This window comes from Trachurus japonicus, chromosome 15 (genome assembly GCF_045865225.1).
Source record: "Trachurus japonicus isolate A0001 chromosome 15, Traja_1.0".
Classification (NCBI taxonomy): Eukaryota; Metazoa; Chordata; class Actinopteri; order Carangiformes; family Carangidae; genus Trachurus; species Trachurus japonicus.
The window spans coordinates 11,366,022-11,382,496 of NC_140921.1; the positions used below are offsets into that span (position 1 = coordinate 11,366,022).

General features: G+C 42.2%; 1 long non-coding RNA gene across 2 annotated transcripts; it reads left to right on the plus strand.

Moving 5' to 3' along the window:
• The first annotated feature begins 1,016 nt into the window (after positions 1 to 1,016).
• Positions 1,017 to 7,964, plus strand: LOC146973252 (uncharacterized). 2 transcript variants are annotated; one of them, XR_015037740.1, is made up of 5 exons: positions 1,017 to 2,189; positions 2,465 to 2,590; positions 3,709 to 4,013; positions 5,314 to 5,417; positions 7,214 to 7,963. It is a non-coding gene; the product is annotated as an uncharacterized LOC146973252 (long non-coding RNA). The 2 variants fall into 2 exon arrangements; XR_015037741.1 differs by lacking the exon at positions 5,314 to 5,417 and having other exon boundaries at positions 1,020 to 2,189; positions 7,214 to 7,964.
• Positions 7,965 to 16,475: the final 8,511 nt, after the last annotated feature.

Sequence of the window (16,475 nt, forward strand, 5' to 3'; positions counted from 1 at the left end):
CGCCCGTTAATGCCACCAGTTTATCAGGGTGTTTCTGACAGTCCAGCCCTCTAATTAATACCATTAGTATTGGAATTACAATCAAATGGTAACATGAAAGCTTCTTGGGGACATAAAAGCAGTTCTCATGTATTTGATCTGGTGGTTAGGACATGATCAGTGTCCACATCCAGTCACAGGACTCGGCTTATAGCGGTAGCCACGGCGGTGTGATTTTCATGTTTATGGCTAAAACGGCTTCATATTTAGACAGGGCTTATAGGGTGTTAAAATAGTGTGAGTTCACTCTAACACGAACAGTGCTCACATTGTGAAAGGGCCGTGTACAAGGCGTAGCATCTAGACTCCGCTTAATCCGCCCTCAATAAAGCTGACATAATGATCCTAAGCCGCCTTTCTACAAAATCATTCAGGAATTCAAAACTTTTCCTTCCCTCTCTCAGATTTGCACATTCTCCGGGGGCTGGCCACATAGACCACCGACTCCAAGCTTGGAGGGACAGTGAGTAGACCAGCTTGACGTGCATGTATGGCTACCTGTTTATGTTCATCATGCAGTTAACCTCATCTGACATCCTTAAACAACTGCGGGTGCGAGTGTGCAATTACGCACATTTACGCAGCGGTGTTTTGGGCAAAAGATGGTACTTAAATTCGTGCATGTGCGTGCCGGCGTGAGTGTCTGTGTCTGCAGGTGTGTGTGATACAGAGCAGGGGTGGTGATGATCTTGTTGCAGGGTCAGGCGTTGGGGGTTTTGTGCGCGTCTGTGTGGAGATCGTGAGCGCGCGTGCTTGTGAGAGGGTGTGAGGGGAGGGGTAGGGTAGTATATGGGATCAAACCTGCCCACCGCGCTGCTATACGAACCTCAGGAGAACTAATTCCAAGTGGCACTTGAATTGGTCCCGTTGGAAAGCTCTGTGGACTGGAAGTAAAGGCTGGTATTTTCATGCTGATGTTAAAACTAACCTCCTAGCTGAAGCTCCCCCCTACACACCCACCACCCCTCTACCCCTCCATCCCTTCTGTATGTGTCCCTCTCTCACTCTCTCACACACACATACGCATACAAGCACGACCCCAACATTAGGTTGAAAGTGCAGGCTTAGCTGCATTACTCCGAATATGCAAAGTCCCCACCACCCCACCCTCCCTCCCTCCCTCCTACCTGACTGAGTTCCTGGTGCACCAATTTAGGTGATCACCATTCAAGCCCAGGCTGCAGGTATTATCCAGCATTATGTTTTGGAGGAGACTTGTTTGGGAGTAGCCCTCGCAGGCAATTCGGAAATCACTCCTAGAAGAGACTAGAGGATGAAATGTAAAACCTGAATGGGGATTGAGGGGGAAAAGCCACTAGTAATTCACATTCTTTTACATGGCTTTTGTTTACGTTAAGCATGTAATTAACACCCCCCAAACAAGTTTATTCACCTGCCGTAATTGTGTGTTTATCCGAGGGCTTGCTGAATGTTCCGAGCAGCGGGGGACGAGAGCTCTGAATGCACATCGAGCATTTAGCGTCTTCTCCGTTTACTTACAGCCTAAACCTCCAGACACGACAACAGTGAGAGCGTTTTTGTTTTCTTTTTTTTTTGCGCGCTGAAACACTGGGAATGTGTTGGTCAAGCAGAGAGACACGCCTGTCCGTCAGCCCTGCGCCGACATCTCTCTTCCTGTGTGACCTTACTCATTGACTGTAAAAACACTCAATCAAACTTTGTTTACAAAAGTTTCCTATAAATAAAGTTCGCATTTGCCTTTAAATAAACGCCAACGCACTTTTGTATCAGGCGTTTCCTGCAGCATGCACCGGATCTAAATTGTTACCATACTGGTTAATTGCCAATTAGTTAAGTTATTTTCATTATCAGTCTGTTCCAATAAGGGGAGCAAATAAACAAAGCTGATGTTACGTCATGTACGGGAGTGAGAGAGGGAGAAGAGGACCGGATGAGAGAAAGAAAGAGAAAGGTGTTGACTGTAAAAGGTAAGAGGGAAAGAGAAAGAAGGCACGAAAGAAAGGGTCTTGTTTTATTTTTTGCTCCCTCGTTGACCCCGGTTTGGCAGAGGCTGGCCAGAAAAGGCAGCACACCCCTCCCTGGCAAACACAGGAGAGACTCATGTGCCTGCTGCTCCATCCTGGATTCATCGCAACAATGCACAGGACGAGACTTTGGAGAAATGATGGGTGCGTACCAAAAAAAAAAAAAAAAAAAGCACTGTTTCAGTTTTCGTTAATTCCTCTTAAACTGAGCTGCATGTTTATGGTTTTACATGAACGTGCACTCTTGTATAATTTTTTATTTATTTTAACTATGAGAACTTTTAATTATCATTCACATGTCAAGAAATCAACTGAATTTTGTTTTGTGGATGTGGATCACTGGTGTGTTTTTCACCACACATATCAGAGGTTACCTTTCTTTGTTTTTTTCCCCTCTCGCTCTTCTTCGTCCCCTGCAGAGCTGTGAACAGGGTCCAGTCCACGGACTGTCACCGCTCGAGCTTGATACTGGACCTGACACTGGTTCACTGCTATTTCACTGGTCATTTACCCAAGATCAGGACGGAGATCCGACCGCTGCTCCTGTAAGTTCTGCCTGCCCCGTTTCCATCTACGATCTTGCCTGTGATGTTCGCTGAACTACAAATTTGTAATTTACGCACATTTTTTAAAAAATGTTTATGAAATGATGATGGAAAAAGCATGTGAGGCATTTTCTCTTTGAGTGAGCTGCTAATTAGATTTTTCCGAGATTAAAAAAAAAAAAAAAGCAGATTTTTAATTTGATGCATTTGCCATTTTTATTCACCGCGAGCACCGGGAGATCTGTGCCTTTGCAGAGCAGATGTGTGATGCTGTCGGGACGGGGCGCACAATCCTCTCCGTCCCATGCTGGCCATGCCAGGGCACAGAGACTCTTCACATCTACACTGTAAAAAGTATCAATCTAAACAAGCCATTTAATGTAGCACTGGGTTTTTAAAATGTTTTTTTTTTTTTTTTGCTGAGACAGCGTGAAACCATCTGGCATGGCAGCAGCACCGGATCATTTCCTCTCTTTCCATCACAACTTTTTAGTAACAATACAGAATCAGTGCAGTTTTTAATTGCTGTGGAGAAATAGCCACTCAATATATCTACAGCTTTGGATGTTAACACGTGTCTCTCCAAACTCCTGCAGCGCGTAAAATGAGTCCAGGCACGGTTTTGCCACAGCCAGCATTTCAGCGAGTTTTAGGTGAAGGAAAAAAAATACTGTAATTTGAAGGATGAAGTGTTTGGATATTTTTTGCAGTGCATTCTCTGCTGCTCTCAGATCCAGCCTATGCCCTGCCGCTGTGGCACTGTTGTTTTATTTTTCCCTCTCAAACCTTCTCTAGACAACAATTACGCACAATTATTTTTGCATGTGGTTGAGTGTCACCAAGCGTCAAAACAATTAAGCCGGTTACTGTAACTTAAAAATGTAAATAGTTGCTAACTAACTTACAGTCACAGGTGCAATAGGTCACCCACACACTAAACACAACAAGTGAAATAAATAGGAAAACAAGCGACGATTGCAGAAATGCGCAGTTTTTATGAAAGTGTTGTCATAATGATCTGTGCAAAAGTTTTTAATAGCTATATATCTCTCTCCCTCTCCCTCTGTCCCCCTCTCTCTCTCCTTTCTTTTATTGTTTTTATTGTGTGGTCTCATTAGGGGGACTTCCTGGCAGGGCTGGGAGCTTGTATCGGAGCTGTCCAATCAGTGTATTTACACGGGTTGTTAGCGACAGTTAATGAGGGCTCCTCCCCGGGCCGGTAGAGAAAGGCGCCTCAACATTAAGATTTACCTTGTGTCAACTCGTTACTTCTAATGAACCTCCATGCAAAAGCCTCCTCGTACTCAATGGAGCCGTGCGCCCGGATCTTGTGTGTGAGACCCTGGAAGAGTGGAGCTGCAAGCCGCCATCCCTCTCCCCCTTTTCTTCCGCTCACTCAGAGAGAGTTGCTTTTTCTCTGCAGGTCCGGGCTCCATGATGCATGCATGCCTGTGTGTGTGCATGTGTGTGTGCGTGTGTGTGTGTACGAGTGAGTGGGTGAACGTGTGTTTAATGAAGGTGGGTGGTGCATACAAACTACTCTGTGTGACGTTAGCAACCACAACCTGGTTTTACCTTATTAATAATAGCACAGTAACACCTGAGTACACTGCGCTGTAAATGAATACATCGTATCTTTATTTATATATAATGTGCAGTCAAATGTGTTGAAATTGACAACGCTGGTGTCTTAAAGTGCGATGAGAGTCGGGGCAGAGGAGCAGGAGAGAGGCCGTGTTTGCGTGTCCGTATCACAAACCTGACATGTCTTCCATTGTTTGGTGAATTAGGCTTGACATGTCAGCTTATTGCCTCTGCAGAAGTAAGTTCACTTATAATCACCCCCCATCCCCCAGCAGAGCACAGAGCACAGCTCGGGCTCTGGCCCCTCCGTCCACCCCTCATCTGGCCCCCAGTATGGCTTGTTGAGCCGCATCAGCAACACATCAATGCCCTTCAATTCAGGTACAAACTGGAGGAGTTTGGCGGATCCCTGAAGTGGACTCCCCTCTTACTCTTCTAACCCACAGAGACACCACTTAAAAATCAATTAGGCTCGTCTGGGCTCTCCCTCCCCGCCGGTCAACATTTCCCAAACAGGTGGCTTGCACCAAAAATTTTTGGGAGAGATTAAAAAGTGAATTCCGACAAGAGTCGTTATTTAATTTATCTTGGCTCCAGTTGTGAGTGACAGGAGGCGGCTTCATGCATCTTATAGCTCATGTGAACGACCACTCTGTTTACCTCCATGAGCTCATTTACATATTTGCAGCAGCCTATACTCGTAGAAATAGAAACTGGCCATTGCCTGACAGATTATAACCCAAACCTCCTCTCAACTTGTGATTTGGGGGGTAAAACGTCGCCTCCCTCTTATTTTATTTTGTAGGATCTAGATTTTATTGTCTTGTGTGCTGACAGAACCTTTTAGTGCAGACGCTGAGAAAACTGTTGCACAGTATGTTTGCACATGATAATGGGATTTAGCATTGCTTGTAAAAATCTACATCCAGCAGCAGCCAGCAGGTGAGAAAGTGTCCATCACCAGTCTCCATACTCGCTGTTGTTGGCACTTTGTCACCTGCTGATCGTAGCGACAGAAAAAAAAACTGTTTGGTTTTCACATCCTTGATATGTTTCTTAAAATCATTTCATCACTCATACGGACTCCTTTCTTTGCAGTGACTCCATATCAAAAACGCATTTTCTCGTGTCGCCATCAGTTTAAGCGCACAGTGGCCTGGTCCTCATCCCCCAGCCTTAAAGAGCTGCAGCAGTGTGACACGGAGCAGCAGCGCTGGAGGAGGCCGTGTGTTCACTCTTCCAGGTAGATGGGTTGATTTGGAGACACGGAGGGAGAAATAAATATAATGGGTGCATATCAGATGTATTGCCTCAAGCTTTACATATGATGCTCACCTTCCATTCCCCCTGTGACTTTTTTTTTAAAGAGCAAAACAGGACCTTCTCCACTCACTCACTCACTCAGCTCAGCCACAATTTATTTCAACATTCACCCTTTGAATATCAGTCTGCCACCTGCCCGCGTGGGCTTACAAGTGCACTCTGGACTCCAGAGAGGTAACACGATGGCCAAAGTTACATCAGCACAAATGATGATAGAATTTCTCTAAGCAAAAACACGACTGTTTTGGGCTCGACTGTCAAGGCTGATTAAGCGCCCCGGCTCTTAGATGCAGATAGAGGCTGCGGAGATGGCCCTTTAGCCCGGTGTCACAGAAGCTGACAAGCCGTAATTACTCTGGCTGACACATCGCTCTCAGAGCTTACTAATGTGAGAGATGTGGATGCCACAGACAGCATGCGTACAGTACGAGCCCGCTTTAGCCACGCACTCCCTTTTAACCGGGGATCAGCTGCTGCTGCTGGGCTGGCCACATGCTCCACGGCTGACCTTTTCCATTTTAACATTTCTCTAGTGAAATAGCCTCTTATTTATAAGCCAGTGATATAGTGGAGGAGACCGTAAGGATGTGTGAATGAATCAACACCCTGCTGTAATATAATGTTATTACGAGAGAAGCACATCAGTAGATCAGTGGAGGAAAGAGACTAACTATATATTTACTATATGGAGCCTACAATTTGGATGTATTTGCATTTTACGTTAGTTTTTTTTTTCAATATGAGGCCACTTTAGTCCTCTCGTTTCTTTACGTTAGAGAGGGAACTATTATATTTTACACTCCACTACATTTATTTGACAGATTTAATCAGCTGTTAGCTACTTTAACATTTTACACATACAGCTCAAACATAAGGCCACAAGCTAAACTGTTCAGCAGCATGAAGTTGGAAAATGAGTTTCACCTCGACAGCAGAAATATGCTCCCTGCATGTTAATGCGCCAAGTGATGATATTTCAGGAACACACATAGCCTATATACCTATACGTGTACAACAAAACACAGAGGGGGGAGACGTTATCTATTGCCTGCTTACTGTATTTATTTATTACACTTGGACACATCTATGTACTTTTTTTTTTTTTTGCTTATTTAACTAACTAATTGATTCTGTTAACTTCACGAGCTCAGATTTTATAGAAAACATGTTTACAAATAAATAAGATATATTTTTTTAACATATTAATCAACCCAACAGCCAAAATAAGTGAAGTAGCACCACTTTGCTAAATGTATCCTCCCTGCAGTATCACTATTCATAATATGTAATGACTAATCACTCTGAAACGAGCCTGTTATACATCATGATTCATTTTACTCTTCAAACTTTATTTGGAGGTGATTATTTTTCTACTTTCAGCTCACTTAACTCCTCAGTAGGTGTACACACAACTTCTATAGCCTCTTTCTCAACGACGCCTTCATTAAAGCTTTATTGTGTAATCGACTAATGTGAGTGATCTATAGATTCATATCGAGTCTCCCCCCCCTCCCTCCTGTGTGTGTGTCTGTGTGAAGGTTACAGTCACCGTGTCACCCACGATCCTGTCATTGTCTCACATTTTGTTTGTTGCGGTATTTGCATGGCACGCAAAGAGCAAAACTCTCTCTCTCTCTCTCTCTCTCTCTCTCTCTCTCTCTCTCTCTCTCTCTCTCTCTCTCTCTCTCTCTCTCTCTCCCTCCTCCTTGACTGCAGATTTTGACATTACTCCACTCGATTGCCCGTTTACCCCCAAGTCAAGTTTGAGACAGGCATGAAGTGTAAAAGAGGTGGGCCATGTCATATCCGCTCAGTGTACATGGGATTGTTGCTCTGCTCGGCTGTGATCATTGTTCAGGAGAACAATTCCTGCGCAGAGAGGCAGGAAGGCAGCAGCATATCACACAGGCAGAGTAGTTGTACACACTTATTCACTGCTGCAGTAGCAATGCACTGCACTGTGGCTACTGCTGATAGATAGTTGTATGTGACACTTTACTAACACTTGTATTTAGATTATTAGGCGCTGTCCATTGCTGCCTGTCATTAAAAGTGTTTACCCTACTTTAATATTTACTTTGCTGGACTTGCTGAGGAGATTTTGTCAAATTAATCTAAGGGGTTACTCACTCTGCCACCTACACACCACTTCAAGGATATTAATATTAATGGGATATATCCGCCTTAATAGGCTATAAAAACACTGCTCTCTTGACACTGCCGGGTGTGTGTGAAAGTTAATTTAAATGACCAGGAGAAGCCTCACAGAGTCCCAGAACATCAGCCTTAAATGGGATGTTATTTCCAGCTTTCTTTAAAGATATCTTACTTAGAAAACCTTAAAATCCTGGAAACGCCTTTCTAGGGATATTATTAGAATAGAGTCGTGTATAGGCTGGCTCCTATATGAAGTACCTTATTTATTCGTAAATGTACAATAGCCTACAGACTTTGCTGCTTATAATCTGTTTGTATCTGTGAGTTTGTGTTGACTCTTTCCCAAAGGCATCCCGAAAATAATCCCTCATGTTCGCACTTAGCCAGTGTCCCAGAGGCGAAAATTAAGGAATTGCAAATTATTTCTTATTCTTATGTGGAAAACAGTCACGTGCTACATTTGTCTTTTACTTATATGACTATTTACGGTCCGTCCACTCCACTCGGTCCTCCATCTCCTGAAATACTCCATATGGCCACTGGAGAAAGTGTGAGGCCACTGTTGGTGTCTGTGGAGCTCCGCAGCTGCGCTCAGAGCATCACAGTCATGAAATGGCAAAACACTTGTGCAATGTGCTAATTATAAATAAACAAGTTTTCAATTGTATCAAATATCTGGTTAATTGTTTTCTTCAAGAACAACAACGAAACCATCTCCAAGAGGGTAGTATAGTTATAGCTGCGTATGTAATGGTTGCTAAGCAACAGATTGGTGCAGGTGTTGCAGGGCGCTGGTCTGTTGGTGAAATCTCAGGTGTGTGTTTATCGACATCACCGTGGCTCCGGCTCAGCAGCCAATCAGAGGGGAGCACCGGAACTAATCGTTCTGTGAGTGGATATTAGCTTACAGGATAATAACGGAGGGATGCGGCGGCCGAGGAGCCCGTTACTCACGGGTGAGCAGCTCCCGTCCAATCTGATCTGTGTCACGCATCTCCGTTTAGCTCCGCGGATCAATAGCGGACGTCTGGGAGAGCAGGGGGGAGGAGGGGGGGGGGGGGGGGGGTGACGGTGATCTGGGCCACTGCATATACAGACAGACACGAGGTGCAACAGGTCAACAGCAGAGTGACCCCCAGAGCAGAGCAGAGCAGGTGTGTGTGTGTGTGTGTGTGTGTGTGTGTGTGTGTGTGTGTGTGTGTGTGTGTGTGTGTGTTGAGATACTGAAGGCCTGTATCTCTGCATCTCTTAGTTCCTTATAGAGGATGAGGTATAGCTATTATATTATTTCTAATTATGTTATTGTAGCCAAACACATCAAGCCTATATCATATCTAAAAGCAGGTTATAAACATTGAATTAAAGCTTTATTTGCAGCCTATTTGTTGACAAATACTGTGCCTTGATTAACATAAAAAAAAATGGCTTGTTCACATCTGCGCACTACTATTAGTTTGGTACATGTTTGTATGCTGCTAATATGCAGAATTCTAAGGATTTTTTTATATTAAATATATACAATATTATCATTAGCTATATATCACTATTATCATCATTATTATTATTTATTCATGAATCCCTGAAGCTTCATCCTTCAGAGGGATTTTGATTTTCCAGAAGCTTTCGATAATCATTGCAGCAATGATTGATTTTTAGTCTTAAAAAGGGATTTCTGTCATGTTTATAATCAGCACTTTACTTGTAAAAAGAAAAAAGAAAAAGAAAAGGATCCGTCATTAATCCAGTCACAACAGTTTTATTCATGACGCCTAAATTGAAAGAGTAAACATGGTCCTTGGTGTTTTTTTTAATTAATAAAATATCCCTTTGTCATTGTGGAATATTTCAGTTTCAGTGCAGCAAAACATCTGACTGTGTTTTCTCTGTGTGGATGTGGATGTGGATGTGTATAGTGGGGAGCTTCGCCTCAGTACAGTGCTGTTTGGCTTATACAGTATCAGTAGTTTGTATCAAGTTAGATACGCTCACCACGCACACCCACTGCCTGCTATTGAAACCATAATGTTTTCATACGCATGGGGCTCATACACACTCTGCTGAAACCATTGGAGCCAGCATGCAACCTGCCATCCCTTCTGTGCAACAACATACACACGCAGACCCCACAAAAACCGACCTAAGTGACACACACACATACACAGCCACCATATTAGTGATAGCAGTAATATTTTGAATACACACACACAACTCTAGACTTGACCTAAATCCTGCCTAAGTCCCGCTGTAAGACTCATAGACATATTTCTCATCTTTATTTTTTGGAGAATGCCCATTCATTATTCAGGTGCAGGTTATTAGCTTTGGATGGCAGATGTCAGAGCGTGATCGAGATGTTTATGTTCCACTGATTTAAGAAGCCATTATCCCGCCCGCTTATCAAACATTCATGTGTGGCAGCTGTAGTTGTGGATCTGCCCTCCGCCGTGTCTCCTGTGGCCGCTTCATTTCCCCTCTTAAGCAACCGCGACCTTTCCACTCACTTAACCTATTATCTCTTAACATTTAAGACACAGCTCAGCCACCTACTTAAGCCAAAAGCACGATCAAACTATACAGGAAAAATAACTGTTATACCAAAAACTGCAACTCTCTATAACACCTTGTCCTAATACACCACATTATAATTTATAGATAATCACATATGACAGGAAGAACACAGGAGCACATGTGCTGGATAGTGTCTCTATAAACGAATTGTATACAAATAGAGTATACAAGTGTTGAGTCTGCAGTTTATAAAACATTTTTAAAGTTCACATCAACATGATTTGGCAAAATAGATGATAATACAACACAACAACTGTGTAGTGAGCCAATTAAAGCATTGAAAAAAATTAAATAGTTGCAGTGAGCTGTGGTGAATCAAGTTGTTTACCACAGCAAAATTTATATAATGTGAGTTTTTATTTATTTATTTATTTTTAATATATATACAATACCGAATTTACTTGTTTACTTGTAATATCACAAAATATCCTCATAATGATTAGGAATATTTAGGAGTAGGTTATTTGTTATATTATCCTAAAAAATATATATATATAGAATAAGTAAAGTTATAACTCAGGAACTTTTCCAGGTAATTTCTATTTAATCGCCTGTGTGAATGATTTATTTATTTGTTTATTTATTTATTTATTTATTTATTTATTATCTCTGCAGCTTTGGTTTCTTGTTGGCTGTGAACCATTTAATCCTCCATCAAAAGAGATCAAATGAGAAAAAGGGAAATGTAACTTTTCCAGTTTAATATTGAGCACCATGGCTAAATATATAGAGAGATAAAATAAAAATAAAAATCCGTGTGTGTGTGTCCTGAGCTGCAGCATCATCTTTTCTCTCTCAGTCTGCACAGAGCATCCAGCCTCCATGCCTTTTTTGTAATTGCCCTGCGAACATGGTGGTTTTCATTCTTTTGACCCCTCCATGAACAGCACGCCGCCGCCCTCGCTGCCCCCCCTCCACCCCCTTCCAAACAGCCCCACACAATGCTGCGTGTGCGTGCGCGCTCTGCGGTATGTGGGCTACAATGTCGTGCAGAGGTAATGGGAAGTAGTCGGAAGGTAAGGTCGCGGGTTCACGGCGGGGTTATAGAGACCCGACCGTGGCTCCTGTTTGCTTTTTCTCCCTCCCTCTCTCTCTCTTTCTCTCTCCTCAACTCCGCTTCCTTCCTACAGGAGGATGTGTCCAGTGTGCCACCGTCCTCACCCCGCAACAACCCCGTCACCGCACAGACCCTGTTTGTTTTTCTGCGTTTATTAAATCTTCCCCCGGCAGGAAAACGACCAGTATCACCACGTCACTATGGGCGCTGGTGAGTTTAGCGCTCCGCATCCCTCCTTGGCTCCCTGAGAAATCTTTTGTGTTTGTACTTGTGAAGTCTGGAGTCTATTTATATCCTCTCTCTCAGACTGACTGTTCAAGGCGGCTGCAGTTTATGCAGCTTTTTTCCTTCCTAAGTCCTTTTCAAGGTTTTATATTTAAACGGCTAAGTGTCATTTTTTTTTTTTTTACAGATTTCACAGCAAAGCCAATCCCGATTTTTTTTTTCACCCTAAACACAATCATCAAAAGGAAAATATCAATAATCATTAACACCAAAGAAATTGTTTCACTTATTTCACTTAATGCCTCTGTTTCCTAATTTACTTTATTCTTTTTTCCTTTGTTTAAAAGCTGCTTGATTGTAAATGTTTTATTATCAGACAGAAGTCAGTGAACTGCTCCGTTATTAACACATTTCCACTCATGCGACTTTACATCAAGTCTTTGATTAATATTCAGCAATATTAAAGCAGCATAAGAGTGATGTAAGAGACTGGAATCAAATAGACATAAATGTTCTTTTTTTTAGAGGAGATTATTATTATCTCATTAGGGATGACTGCTGCAGGTCAGGGGGGTTATCCACCATTTTAATTGCCATAACCGTTTTACTGAGCTTTCCTCTAATGCACTAAAAATGACCACATTGTGGAAGTGATGTCTCCACCATGTGATTTAGATTATCACTTTGAGAAGTGAACTAATAATTATTAAAGACTGGTATTATTATATGTTAAAGAACTGTATGGCATTAACTGTTAGATAATGACAAAAAGTTTAACAAATAGAAACAAACATTTAAAATTTTAGATTTTCTATTTGTTAAAAGAATAAAATAAAAATAGGTTTTAAACCAATTTGGGGTTTCTGTTACTTTTAATCTAAATGTTATACATTTTGGCTAAATCAAGATTGTGTATGCCTGAAATTAACATATTACACAATATTTTTTATAATTCACTATATGTAAAGTCAGTTCCCTCCATGATAATGTATTTAATTATAACAAAAAAGTATAGAAGCTATTTTAGGTCATGTTACAATAGGATAAATACTTCTTTCCCTTAGTTTTGGTTGGATAACTCCTTATAATAATAGTTGCTATATTATTACACTATATAATTTTTGACTTAACTCAACACACACACAGAAAACACAACAGATGAGACAGATCTCATAATTCAATTTGATGTTAAAACCTAAAGTAAATGTTATGTGTGACTGTTCCTGAAAGAAACACAATCATTATTGTCATGTTATGATTTTCTACATGGATAATGAGCACCGTAGAAACTCACAGCATCTCATAGCAGAGGATCACAACACAAACCCAAACACGACTACCTCCGTCTCAGTCCTTCCACTCAGGGAAGACAAGATGGGAGGAAGGATAACAGGAGGAACAAGGGAGGGGGACGCGAGAAAGAGAGAGAACGGAGGAAGTCATACATCCTCAAAGCAGGTAATTGAGATTCATGCTCTGCACTGGCATGGCGAGAGCCTGTTTTGTTGTTGCCTTCCCTCTGTTTCCCCTCTCTCTCAGTGTTTCTCATCCTCTCTTTTTCTCTTTGTGTCTGTAAGGAGACATTTATACTGGAGACGAGAGAGAGAGAGAGAGTGAGGGAGAGTGAGAGAGAGTGAGAGAGAGATTTTGGTTGTCTGCTTATCTCCTCCTCACCATGGCGCCCCTGAGACCAAGCAAGCAAGGAGGGTACACATACACACACACTTGTAGCTGCCACAGAGGAGAACAGCTTGGCTCTGTGTTACACTGAAAACCCCACTTTCCCTCAGTAAGACGGACAGGTAGACAGCTGGGTGTTACACCAAATCCCTTCCCCCATGTGTCCCTGCTAACAAGGGCCCCGCTCTTACTGTCATTCCTCTCTTACTGTCTGCTGCTCTCTTTATCTCATGCCTCGTGCCTTAAAAGCGGAGGGAAGCGAGTCAGGCTTTGGGCAAATGTATAACGATGATCCGACTGTCAAACGAACGAAGGGTTCACGAGGACTTCAGAGGAGACGCTGCGGTTTGAATTTGCAGGATTAGTCAACAAGGACGGTCATTTAAAAGACGCTGAAAATAAAACACAGAGCGTCCAACAGAAAGCGTTATCTGTCCCTCTCTTGTCTCTCTCCACCCTGACCCCAAGTTCACTCCTTCTAAGCACCACTTCACCCCCAAGCCCACAGTTTGTGTGTGTGTGTGTGTGCGTGTGCTGAGAGCTTTTTGATTTCCTGCATGTGTGTGTGTGTGTGATAGAGAGAGATGAGAGAGGATGATGGTCAGGGTTGGCCTACTGACTCATCCACAGAAAGAACTGTGTTGATACAGGGATGAAGCCATCACACACTTACACATACCCCCCCCCCCCTACACACATACACACACATACGCACACAGACACACACGAGCTGACAGCCTCTTCCCATCAGTCCTTTTGTTGTGCTTGCCAGTGATGATGATCTCACCACATAGCAGGACTAAGCCTCAATAGTCAGCCAGTCAGTCAGTTTGGCAGGCAGACAGGCAGCCAGTCAATATGCCCATCAGTCATTCAGCCCACCAGTCAGCCAGTGGGTTAGTAGCAGCTAATTATCAAAACACTAAGTTAAGGTAGATATCAAATGAGATCACATCCTCCCGGTTAGTCTGTGGCTCCTTATAGCAGTTTCTCTCTCAAGAAAGAAAGTCGAATCAAACATGAGAAAGAAGAAAAGTAAAAAATAAAAAAAAGACAATGTTCATTAAAAAAGAAGTATTATTTCCCTCAGATCACCTCTGTCTTCCGGTGTGAATTCTAATAGCCACATCAAGTAAGTAACAGCCTCTACTATCATCTTAAAATCAGCAAGAATCAGAGCTTTCAAGTCCAGGCAGGACTTAGAAAAAGCCTATCCACCCTTTTATTTACAGCAGGTTGAGCTTCAACCGTCTTTCCTCCTGTCTCCCCCCCTCCTCCAAAAAAAAAAGCTTCTCAGACTGCAGCTGATAGGATCCTAACAAAGACAAAGAAAAAGTGAACATGTAGAGTTTAATAAGACACCACCTCTCTGTGTGGAAAAGCTCCACATGGTTATTACAGTAAAGACCACTACACTTTTTTTTGCAGCAGCTTTTATGATGTGCACCTTCCTGATCCTTTGGGGTCACGAGGTGTTGATGTGTTAACTGTTCCCACAAACAAAGCAAAAACATGGAGACGTAGCATTTAGTCATACTGCACATTAGTGGAAGTCGCTTCCAGGAGTTTTGTTTTGACCCGACTCTGGTCCTTAAAAGCATTCACGTTTTCTACTGAATCTTAAGCACTCAGACCTCCATCCATCAACCTGAAACCGCTGCGGTTTGCTTATGTTCCCCTCCTTTAAATGAATTCAATTTAATTTACTGACTTGTTTCTATGATTAGTGTTTTAAATGTAATGTGTTGTGTATGACATGTGCAACAGAAATAAACTGTATTTGCATTGCCTCCAAGTAGATGATTCAGCGCTTTGTTTTATTTCTTTACCAAATGTGTACATGTTGATGATCAGATATTGAGGCAGGGTCTATATGTCACACTGGAAAGAGCTGATATGACAGTAGCACAGATGTGGATTTCAGCTCATGGGATAAGAGAGAACACACACATCACCATGCTGGTTGTAGTTTACATCACCTGACAGCTTTGAATCTTCAGGCAACACAAAATCCTGTGAATCAGGACGTCAGCCATCAGCTCAGATCCATAAGCTTTTGTCATTTTCAGCTGGTGAAATTCAGTTCCTGAAAAACGTAAAAGTTCCTTCCCATTTGAGACGGTCAGATAAGTGTGTAACAACAGTTGGAAGAGATTAAAAGAAAGAAACAGTCCCCATTGTTGGCCTGTGTAAGAAAACACTCTGAACACACCACAGAAGCCTAAAATAACTGAAAAGTGTGGTCTAATCGATTGTTTACCAGATAATAGCTGTGTCGTTACCTATCTAAAACTACCTGCCTGATTGAGTTTCACTTCCCTCAGGCTTCCCCACTAGTTCTAACATAAAGCACACTAGAATTTGAAAAAATAAAAGAGATTTATTAATTTATTTAGTTATTTTAAATGAGAGTCAGGCATTGATATGCAAGCGGCGTGTCTGATGAGCATGAACAAAACAGAGTGCTGGAGTTGGAATATTGTAAGAACAACTGTATCCGTTGTGGTGCTAATCCTAAATGAAATATGTATTCAGTAAAAGGATTAGGGCATCCAGTGTCATAAAAGAAACCACTTACCAGCACCAAAGGTAATTTGTAACCTTAGCAACTGCTTGTGGAAATGAATGGGGGATTAGGATTGGCTGCAGCCAGCGTTGTCCTCATGCAGTCAAAACAACCTACACACACTCACACGTAAGGCAGTATTTGTTCATACTAAATTCGAGCATACTGAGCACATATGGGGGCATAAAAGCCGTGGAAAAGTTGTGCACAGAGACAAAAGGAGAGTAAGTGTTAAAAGAAGAAGAAAAGGAGTGAAAACAACAGGATTAATGAGTTTGAAAAGAAAGAGAAGCAGCAAAATGAGAAGTAAACTGTCTTTTTTTTCGGTCGAGGTTAAAAGATTCGTTATCAGGTTTGAGGTTGAGGCATCTGAACCTGCTCGATGACTTCATGAAGCCCAAGCAAACTGACAGTTGTTGGTTTAGTTTTATTAACAGTCCTCGTTAGTTTGCCTTGCCTCTGTTTGTTAACTGACATGTTTAAGAAGCCAACTCTGTGTGTGAAAAAAGTGTTTATGCCACTTTCTCTGCACTCGCCTTTAACCTGTGTTGAGTGTGTGTGTGTGTTCACACTTATCAACTCAAGCTTTGTGTGACAGTTCTCAGGAGACAGAGGCATCAACCGTACCTGCAAGTTCTCACATTACACTTAATGATGTCAACTCATGCTTGAGCAGACAATTGTGTGTGTGTAGGTGTGCTAAATGTGTGTGTAGGTGTGCAGCA